This window comes from Arachis hypogaea, chromosome 11, assembly GCF_003086295.3.
Source record: "Arachis hypogaea cultivar Tifrunner chromosome 11, arahy.Tifrunner.gnm2.J5K5, whole genome shotgun sequence".
NCBI lineage: Eukaryota > Viridiplantae > Streptophyta > Magnoliopsida > Fabales > Fabaceae > Arachis > Arachis hypogaea.
In genome coordinates this window covers 89,778,767-89,789,520 of record NC_092046.1, presented here as the reverse complement: position 1 = coordinate 89,789,520, position 10,754 = coordinate 89,778,767, and the positions used below count along the sequence as shown (strand labels likewise).

Genomic DNA, 10,754 nt, shown 5'->3' with positions numbered 1-10,754 from the left:
TTGAGGATGGTAAGGTGTGGCTACTTTGTGTTTTATCCCATATCATAAGAGGAGAGCTTCTAGTGGTTTGTTACAAAAGTGGCTCCCTCCATCACTGATGAGGGCTCTTGGGACTCCAAATCGGCTAAAGATATTCTTCCTGAGGAAGTTCATGACTACCTTGTTATCATTAGTTGGGGTTGCAATAGCCTCTACCCACTTGGAAACATAATCCACTGCTACCAGGATGTACTTGTTTGCATATGAGGTTGGGAATGGTCCCATGAAATCAATTCCCCACACATCAAACAGTTCCAGTTCCAAGATGAAATTTTGTGGCATGGCATTTCTTTTGGGCAGGTTTCCAGATCTTTGGCATTCATTGCAGCTTTTTACTAGTTCCTTGGCATCCTTGAAAAGGGTGGGCCAAAAGAATCCGCTTTGTAACACCTTTGCTGCAGTTCTGTCCCCTCCAAAGTGCCCGCCATAGCATGAACCGTGGTAGTTCCACAGGACTTCTCTCCCTTCCTCTTCTGAAACACATCTTCTAAGAATTCCATCTGAACATTTCTTGAAGAGATATGGTTCGTCCCAGACAAAGTATTTTGCATCATTCATGAGCTTCCTTTTTTGATGTTTATTGATCCCTGGGGGTAATGCACCAGTCGCCTTGAAATTTGCAATATCTGCGAACCATGGTGCTTTCAGAACTGTCATCAACTGCTCATCAGGGAAGAGCTCGTTCACATTTGTATCATTTTCTCCACCTTGATCATGGGGGATTCTGGATAGGTGATCTGCCACCTTGTTTTCCACTCCTTTCTTGTCTCTGATTTCAATATCGAATTCCTGCAACAGTAAGATCCACCTTATTAGTCTTGGCTTTGATTCTTGCTTGGCAAAAAAATATTTAAGTACTGTGTGATCTGTAAAAACAATCACTTTAGCACCAATGAGGTATGATCTAAATTTGTCAAATGCAAAAACTATTGCTAGCAATTCCTTTTCAGTAGTGGTATAATTCTTTTGAGTTTCATTAAGGACTTTGCTAGCATAGTATATCACACGAACTAGGTTATCTTTCCTTTGTCCTAACACTGCCCCAACTGCAAAATCAGATGCATCGTACATCAATTCAAATGGTAGGTTCCAATCAGGTGGGGAGATGATAGGAGCAGAGGATAACCTCATTTTCAAATGTGCAAATGCTAGCATGCATGTTTCATCAAAGATGAATGGTGTATCAGATACAAGGAGATTGCTTAAGGGCTTGGCTATCTTTGAAAAATCTTTAATGAACCTTCTGTAAAAACCAGCATGCCCTAAAAAACTTCTAATTGCCTTGACATCACTGGGTGGGGGTAGTTTTTCAATAAGTTCTACTTTAGCTCTATCAACCTCAATGCCTTGGTGAGAGACCTTGTGACCAAGGACTATTCCTCCTGTCACCATGAAGTGACATTTTTCCCAGTTCAAGACCAAATTGGTCTCTTGGCATCTTTTCAATACCAAGGCGAGGTGATGTAGGCAACTAAGAAAAGAATCTCCGAATACCGAGAAATCATCCATAAAAACTTCAATGAATTTTTCTATCATATCTGAAAAGATAGAAAGCATGCAGCGTTGGAAAGTTGCAGGGGCATTACATAATCCAAATGGCATGCGCCTTTAGGCAAACACTCCATACGGACAGGTAAATGAGGTTTTCTCTTGGTCTCTTGGATCAACCACTATTTGGTTATATCCTGAATAACCGTCGAGAAAACAATAATATGCGTGCCCTGCAAGTCTTTCCAACATCTGATCCATGAATGGAAGGGGAAAATGGTCCTTTCGTGTAGCCTCATTGAGTTTCCTGTAGTCTATGCACATCCGCCATCCTGTGACGGTCCTTGTAGGTATGAGCTCATTCTTCTCATTGGTAACCACAGTGATCCCTCCCTTCTTTGGCACAACATGTATGGGGCTAACCCAAGGGCTATCCGAAATTGGGTATATGACTCCTCCTTGCCAAAGCTTCATAACCTCTTTCTGTACCACTTCCTTCATGATTGGGTTCAGCCTTCTTTGGGATTGAATGGATGGCTTGGCATCATCTTCCAACAGTATTTTATGCATGCATATGGCTGAACTGATTCCCTTCAAGTCAGCAAGGGTCCATCCAATGGCATCCTTATGCTCCCGCAGCACCTTGAGTAGCTCGTCCTCTTGATCTTGACTGAGGGATGAATTTATGATCACTGGGTAGTTTTCATTTTCTCCTAGATATGCATATTTGAGAGTGGGTGGCAATGCTTTGAGTTCAAGTTTGGGTGCTTCTGATTTTTCGCTACCTTCCTTTGGTGCATCTGGTATATGTGTTTCTGTTGTAGCTACCTCTTCACTTGATTCAGATTCTTCCTCCACCAATCTCTCGTTCTCTTCAGGTTCATCTTCTTCAAAATTCTCCTGCACTTCATCCTCAAGTGCATCTAACCTCATGCATTCCCTCAATTGTTTCGGTGGATAACTCATGGCCTTGAACACATTGAATGTCATCTTTTCATTGTGTAATCTAAGGGTGAGGTCACCCTTCTGAACATCAATGACAGCTCCAGCAGTGGCCAAGAATGGCCTTCCCAAAATGATGGAGGTTTTGGCGTCTTCCTGCATGTCCAGCACCATAAAATCTGCTGGGAATATGAAATCTCCTACTTTTACTAGCAAATCCTCCACTATCCCGTGAGGGAATTTGAACGATCGGTCTGCCAGTTGTAGATCCATTTTTGTTGGTTTAGCCTCCTCAATTTTCATCTTTCTCATCATAGCTACTGACATCAAATTGATGCTGGCCCCTAAGTCACAAAGAGCCTTTTCTACTGTGATTTCTCCTATAATGCAAGGGAGCTGAAAACTCCCAGGATCCTTCAGTTTCTGAGGTAGTTTATGCTGAATGATAGCACTGCACTCTTCAGTTAGTATCACAGTCTCATTGTTCTTCCAGCTTCTCTTCTTAGTCATTAGCTCCTTCAAAAACTTGGCATAAAGTGGCATTTGTTCTATGGCTTCAGCAAATGGTATGTTGATTTGTAGCTTCTTGAAGATTTCCAAAAATCTCAAGAACTGGTTGTCATCTTCCTTTTTTTTCAATAGCTGGGGGTATGGAGCTCTTGAGACGTTGAGTTGGGTATCTTTTTCTCTTTCTGCAAACTTGGCGTGGGGGGTTGCATTCCATCTTGCTCCTCTTCCTTTTCAATTGAGCTTTCTTCTAGTGGTTTTTGGGGATGTTCCTTCAGTTCCTTCCCACTCCTAAGTGTGATAGCTTGACACTCCTCCCTTTTGCTTGAATGGGCATCATAGCAAAAATTGTGGTTCGGAAGCTGCTTAAAAAGATAGCTGATTTGTGTCTCCAGTTTTTTTATGGCAGCATTTTGATTCTGCATGTTTGACTGTACTTCCTCTCTGAATGCTTTACTGTCTTGAATGTCTCTGCATATTCCTTCAATGAAGGTTTCAATCTTAGAGAGCTTGTCATTAATTGATGAGTGATTCAGAGCAGATGTGCTATTTTGGTTTTGATAAGTATGTGGAGAAGTGTTGTTGTGGGGGTGTTGAGATGTCCTCTGGGTGAATTATTGGTGAGCTGCATTGTTGTTGGAGTTGTGACGTCTCTGGTCTTGGTTTTGATCTTGCTCACTTCCCCACCCAAAGTTCGGGTGATTTCTCCATCCAGGGTTGTAAGTCTTGTAGTATGGATCATAGTTTTTCCTTGGTGAATTTCCAATGTAGTTGGCTTGCTCCTGACTCCCTTCTGCTTCTTGGTTTACTCCTTCTTGTGTTGTTGATGAAGTGGAGAATGCTGCTACTTGGTTCATCTCCATCTTCTTGGTGAGGTCAGCCAGCTGCTGGGTAATGAGCTTGTTTTGGGCCAACAGAGCATCCATATTGTTTAGCTCTATCACTCCTCTTGTGTTCCCTCTTTCGGAAGCATAAAAGTAGTCGTTTTCTGCTACTGTTTAAATAACATCTATGGCTTCCTCAATGGTCTTCTTCTTGTTCAAAGACCCTCCAGATGAATGGTCTACTGCCTTCTTTAACTCAAAAGAGAGCCCTTCATAGAAAATGTGCAGCTGGACCCATTCGTTGAACATGTCAGGTGGACACCTCCTTGTTAAGTCTTTGAACCTCTCCCATGCTTCATACAGAGTCTCACCATCCTGTTGCCTGAAGGTTTGAACCTCAGCTCTCAGCCTATTGATTCGTTGAGGAGGGTAGAATCTTGCTAAGAATTTGTTCACCACATCCTCCCAAGTTGTCAAGCTCTCCCTTGGGAAGGATTCCAACCACTTAGCTGCCTTGTCTCTGAGTGAGAAGGGAAATAAGAGCAATCTATAGGTGCCAGGATGAACACCATTAGATTTCACTGTGTCACATATTCTCAGGAAGGTGGTCAAATGTTGGTTGGGATCTTCTTGAACACCTCCTCCAAATGAACAGTTGTTCTGGCCAAGGGTGATGAGCTGTGGTTTAAGTTCAAAGTTGTTGGCATGGATTGTTGGCTTTTGGATGCTACTTCCACAATTGCCTGGGTTTGGATTAATGTAAGAGCCCAAAACTCTTCTATCCTCCCCAGCATGATTTGCTCCACCTCCTCTGCCATGGTTGTGAGTCTCTTCTTCATGATGGTTTTCCATGTTTTCTTCCATGTTTGGTACAAAGTATTCCTCAAACTGTTCCTCCTCTTCTTCAGTACCAACTACTCGTTTTCCTTTTGCCTCCCTCCTTAGTCTAAGGAAGGTTCTCTCTGGTTCAGAATCAAAGGAAGTTGAAGCCCCGCTTCTTCTCCCTATCATACAACCAACAAGTACAAGCAGAGAAAATAGATGCAGACAGTATTTGTGTCAGAATTGATGTTAGTTGTGGGTGATGCAATATATCAAACAGTTAGTGGGTTAGCAAAGAGAATTGAAAATAACAAAGAAAAACAAAAGAGTAGATGGAGAAGGGAAGAAGTTTAGCTAAAACAAAAAGTAAATCACTCAAACAGAAAATGAAATTCACAAAATAAAATGCTCAATCTAGTGATCTTCCAATCTAATCATTGTTGATGCACAATCAATCCCCGGCAACGGCGCCATAAACTTGATGCACGGAAAACTTGTCTCGCAACAAATTTCCCTTCGGCAAGTATACCGAATTGTCGTCAAGTAAAAACTCACAATAGAGTGAGGTCGAATCCCACAGGGATTGATTGATCAAGCAACTTTGATTAGAAGAATGTTCTAGTTGAGCGAATCCAGAAATTGGGTTAAGAGTTGTAGAAAATAAAATGGCGGGAATGTAAATAACAGAAAAGTAAATGCTAGAATTAAAGGACTGGAAGTAAATGACTGAAAATAAATTGCAGAATTGTAAATGGGAATGGGGGATTTGCTCATAAAAGTAAATAGCAGAAATTAAAGAGAATGGGTAAAATCAGAGATGGGGAGTTCATTGGGCTTAGGAGATGTTACAATTCTCCAGATCAAGTTCATTTTCATCTCTTCCTCAATCAATGCACTCATTGATCTCCTTGGCAATCTTAAGTGATTGAATTACAATTTCTTGCAATTCAATCTCTCAAATCTTGATCAATAGCCAATTCCTTGGTCAATTGCTCATGAGAAGAGATGAAGTATGGTCACTGATTATACCACATGCATTTCCCAAACCAAGTATTGAGAGGGTTATAGTCACATACCCATCCAAACCCAATTTGGTCTAGCATGAGAAAGCATTTCTAGCTTGATCTCTTCATTCCTCTTTCAAGGTTCAAAAGAGATCCAAGTTTGAATAGCTTCTCTTCCAAGATAACTACTCAATTGGATGAAGACCGAAAGCTTTCAAGTAAAATCAAGAGGAAAGGTAGAAGAAGAATAATGAAAATTAGTATTGATCCATCAAATTACAACAGAGCTCCCTAACCCAATGAAAGGGGTTTAGTTGTTCATAGCTCTTGAAAATGAAAACAAAGATGGAGAATACATCATAAAACTAGAAATTGCAAAGAAAGTAAAATACAGAGAGTGGTTCTTCAGCCTCCAGAACTCCTTTACAATTCAAAGCTACTCCTATATATACTACTCTTCTCAGCTTCTAGTTCACTCTTCAAGTCTTGGGCCTTTGGATCTTGAGTTTGAAGCAGTTCCTTTCTTTATTTGGGCTTGGCTTTACTTGCAGAGAGAAAGTACGGAGTGGGCAGAGACTTAAGCTCAGGGCGTAAGGAGTGTTAATCATTTAGTGAAAGTCCAAGTTCGGGAACGTTAGTGACACTTAACATTGTCACTAACGTTCCAATGCACCCCTTTTGCCTCACGTTAAAACCCACGTTAACTAGGTTAACGTGGCTTTTAACGTTGCCTTATCAACCTTCGAGAACGTCAGTGACACTCAACATTGTCACTAACGTTCCAGTGTGCCCCTTCTTGCTTCACGTTAAAGCTCACGTTAACTAGGTTAACGTGGCTTCTAACGTGGCCTTTGCCATCCTTCGAGAACGTTAGTGACGTTCAACATTGTCACTAACGTTCCAATGTGCCCCTAGGTCTCACGTTGGAGTCCACGTTAACTAGGTTAACGTGGCTTCTAACGTGGCCATCTTTTAGCCATCCCAACATTAGTGACAATGTTGAGTGTCACTAACATTGGCTCATCCTTCATTTCTCATCGTTAGCTTCCACGTTAACCAAGTTAACGTGGAAGTTAACGTGACTCTTGGGGGTTGTGTGGTTGCTTCAACGTTAGTGACAATGTTGAGTGTCACTAATGTTGTCGACAACTCTTCATCCTCTACGTTAGTTCCCACGTTAACCAAGTTAACGTGGGAGTTAACGTGGTACTTTGCACCACAGGCCAACGTTAGTGACAATGTTGAGTGTCACTAACGTTGGCTTCTCTTCCCCTTTAATGTTAGAGGCCACGTTAACTAGGTTAACGTGGCTTCTAACGTGGCCACTTATGAGTAATTGCCAACGTTAGTGACAATGTTGAGTGTCACTAACGTTGGCTCAACTTCTCTTCTCTACGTTAGAGTTCACGTTAACTTGGTTAACGTGACTCTCTAATGTGGGCATTGATGGCTTTTTTTGAGAGTGTTATTGGCAATCACTTTTGTCATGTACGCGTACATGTCGGTCTTCAAAATTCGTTGCCCGATGCGTAAGCGTCCTGTATGCATGCACGTCGCTACTGAGCGTGGCGTTCTTTCTTTGAGCGCAATGTTATTCTGCAGTGCCTCTCTTTCTCTTCATTTTCTCACCTGAATCCAATCAAAAAGGCAATCAAAGTCTCACCAAAATCATAAGGTTTTGCATCATTCATAACAATCTCCTAATTCTTGCATAAATCTCATGATTTTGTATAAAATTAATGATGTTTGATTGAATCAAGACAATAATGAGATTCCACTCAAATCACCTACTTATTGTGCAAGAAAGTGCATAAAATCTAATGAAACAAATAAAAGATGCTTGTGAAACTAGCATAAGATGACAGATAAACCCCATTTTTAAGGTTTATCATGTGTAGATTTTGAGGGTATTATCAATGATCTTCCACACTTATTCATATAAAACTGCATGATTTTGTGTTCCTTTCCCAACTTCGCCTCACGGATGAAAATATGCTTCTTTTGCATCAAAATTGATATATTGTAATCCTCCTCTATTACCATTCGATGCCTTGATCTGTTTGTTAAGTGGTTTCAGAAGTTATAGGGCAAAAATGGCTGAGAGGAGTTAATGAAGCGTGCATGAACGTAGGGAGCATGGAATAAAGCAAATTTTGGAACTTGGGCGTGTGCGCACACGCGCACCGTGCGCGTATGCGTGGATGTGTACCCCAGAGCCGGCTGGGTGGAGCCGAGACGAGAAGTCGGCGCACTTATGTGGCTGGGCCACAAGTCATTGGACGCGCGCGAGCACTATGCGCCTGCGCGCAGATCGCAGAGGACCCCAGGTGCGTGTACGCGTCGATGTGTGCACATGATTTTTTAAAGGAAAAACGTGACCAGCGATTTCAGGGGATCCTAGGCCCAGTTTTGGAGCAGAATTTTGGAGGGAAAAGCTTAAGAAGACCAAGGATTAGGAGTGTTAGGACAATTAGTCATAATTCTAGATATTTTAGGGAGTTAGTTACATTTTGTTTTTAGAGAGAGAAACTCCAACTTCTCTCTAGGATTTCAGTTCCTCCATTGCAATTCTCTTGTGATTCCTTGGTGAGATCCATTGCTAATTCACTTTTGTTTTAATACAAGTTGTAGATCCACTCTTCTTCTACTTTTAATTCATACTCTTTTGATTCAATCTCTTAGATCTAAATTTGTTTGCCTTTGTTACCTTGAATTTGGATTAATGAATTGTGGAATTTCATTCAATTGCTTGATTATTGATGATTGCTTGGATTAGATAGCTTTAATTCAATTTTCTTCTCTCAATTACATCATGTCTTCTATGATTGCCTACCAATTGTCTGTGATAATGACAACTCTAGCTATGGAGTAGATTTCTCTTACATGGCTTAGGGGTTGAGTTATTGGAGACACTTGAATAGTGGATATCAATTGTAGATTATGAATTGAGAATTGTTAATTGACTTGGAGTGCACTAAAGCTAGACTTCCCTAGGGTGAGACTAGGACTTGTGACTCAAGTTAGTTACTCTCACTTGACTTTTCTCCATTGTTAGGGGGTTAACTAAGTGAAGCAACAATCAATTCTTATCATAATTGAAGGAAACTATAATGATGGAACTTCCAATACTTACCCTTAGCCAAGGCCTTTATCTCAATTAATTGTTATTTGCTTTTGTTAGCTTGAATTCTTACACCAACTCTCAAAACCACAAAAGATTTCCTAATCAATGATGTGCATTCTAAGGCAATTCCTAGGGAAAACGACCCGGGATCAATACTCTCGGTCATAGATTTTAGACTTGTTTGATGCGATATTTGCGTGTTGGTTAGACTATACTCACGATTTGATTCATTGCTAATTTCTAACCGACATAAGAATATTTCGATTCATCAATGACTTATCATCAGAGAGAACGTGATGTTATTTCACCATCCATTGTTGCCATATACAATGAACAAAATCCTCTCTCTTGAGCATATTGAGCTAATACATGAAGACACAAGAAAGAGAGTCACAGTGAGAGGGAAGGAGTTGAAGCATTATGATCCACCTCCACCCTAGAAAGAAACAACTGTCAAGCTAGTGATGTTAAAGAAGTGCTTGTTGGGAAGCAACCCAACATTTGGTATTTTCTTTTCATTCTTGCTTTTGCTTTGTTTAAAGTTGTCTATGTGTTTCATGGATTAAGTTTGGTGTTTCTACATCAACAAGATACTTGCATTTCACTGGGTACTTGGCCCAGTTTCACATTGATTGTGTTACACTAAGTTTGGTGTTGCCACACTTCATTCATGCAAGGTCTAACCCCCACGCAAATACATTGGCAACTCATTTATGATACATTGTTTTAGCTTTACTTTCATTTAGTTTTTAATTTTGTTTATTTTACTTGGAAAGATTTTGCATTACTCAATTGCTTTCACTATATAGTCATGATTATTCCTTAGTCCATGGTGTGCAAAATTGAACTCCGCACAACTGAACCGGCAAGTGCACCGGGTCGTCCAAGTAATACCTTAGGTGAGTGAGGGTTGAATCCCACGGAGATTTTCGGATTGAGCAACCAATGGCTATCTTCTAAATTTTAGTCAGGTGATTAAAAAAGATGGTTGTTTGTTAAGAAGAATAAATGAAATAATAAAGAACAAAATACTAGATTTGTGTAAAAGCAATGATGGATAATTAGTTAAGGCTTCGGAGATGCATATTCTTTCCGAATTAACTTTTCTTACTGTCTACTTCAATAACGAGCGATTCATTCAATGGCAACCGTAATTGACTAACTCATGTAGCATCCTCATCAAGTTAGTCTCTTCTAAACCATAGCAGTCCACCATATCCGAGCAACTCATGTAGCATCCTCATCAAGTTAACTCATGGCTTCCCACTATAGTCGAAGGTGAAGACCTAAGCAATCCACTCCCCTTCGCGATCCTACTCAAAACGCCACAGATAAGGTCGGATCTTCTAAATCAGGGAATGCTGCTTCTCATACTCTAGCCTTAATGCCACAGAAACCTCAGTAACCCATCGTCAACGGGATTATGTGTCACATATCCAAAGTCGCCCAGGCACGCTCTTGGAATCCGCAGTGCATTCTCTAACTTGTGGTTCAATGCTATCCGGGCAGGACTCACACGGAACCCTTGTAGAATAAGGATGATTGACATGGGTCACCCTCAATTCATGAGATGAAGAACAAAAATGCACAAGAGAATGGAATTAAACGTGTATTGAAATAGAAGAATTACTAATCCATGAGAATCAGTAGAGCTCCTAATTCTAACTTAGGAGGTTTAGTTGCTCATGCTTTACAGAAATTTAAACGTAAAAAGGTAAAGATGAGGCAGAAGATTCTAAACATGGGTGATCTTCTCCTTTAAATACTAATCTAATAATTAAGAAGTACAAAAAGTATGACAGACTAGACTAGAGGTGCGAAAATCCATCCTTGCGCCCACTTTGGTTGAGTACTTGTGCTGGGCTTGGCATCCAACTTTGAGGAATGGGCGTTGAACGCCCATTAGGGAGTGATTGGTGCTGCCTTGTTCTTTCTGGGCGTTGAATGCCAGGAATGGGGTGGTTATTGGGTGTTCAACGCTGGCTTGTCTCCTTGGGGCATTGA

General features: G+C 40.8%; 1 non-coding gene across 1 annotated transcript; it reads left to right on the top strand.

The window, feature by feature from the left end:
- The first annotated feature begins 4,107 nt into the window (after nt 1–4,107).
- Nucleotides 4,108–4,211, top strand: LOC112725896 (small nucleolar RNA R71). The gene has a single exon (XR_003164976.1). It is a non-coding gene; the product is annotated as a small nucleolar RNA R71 (small nucleolar RNA).
- Nucleotides 4,212–10,754: the final 6,543 nt, after the last annotated feature.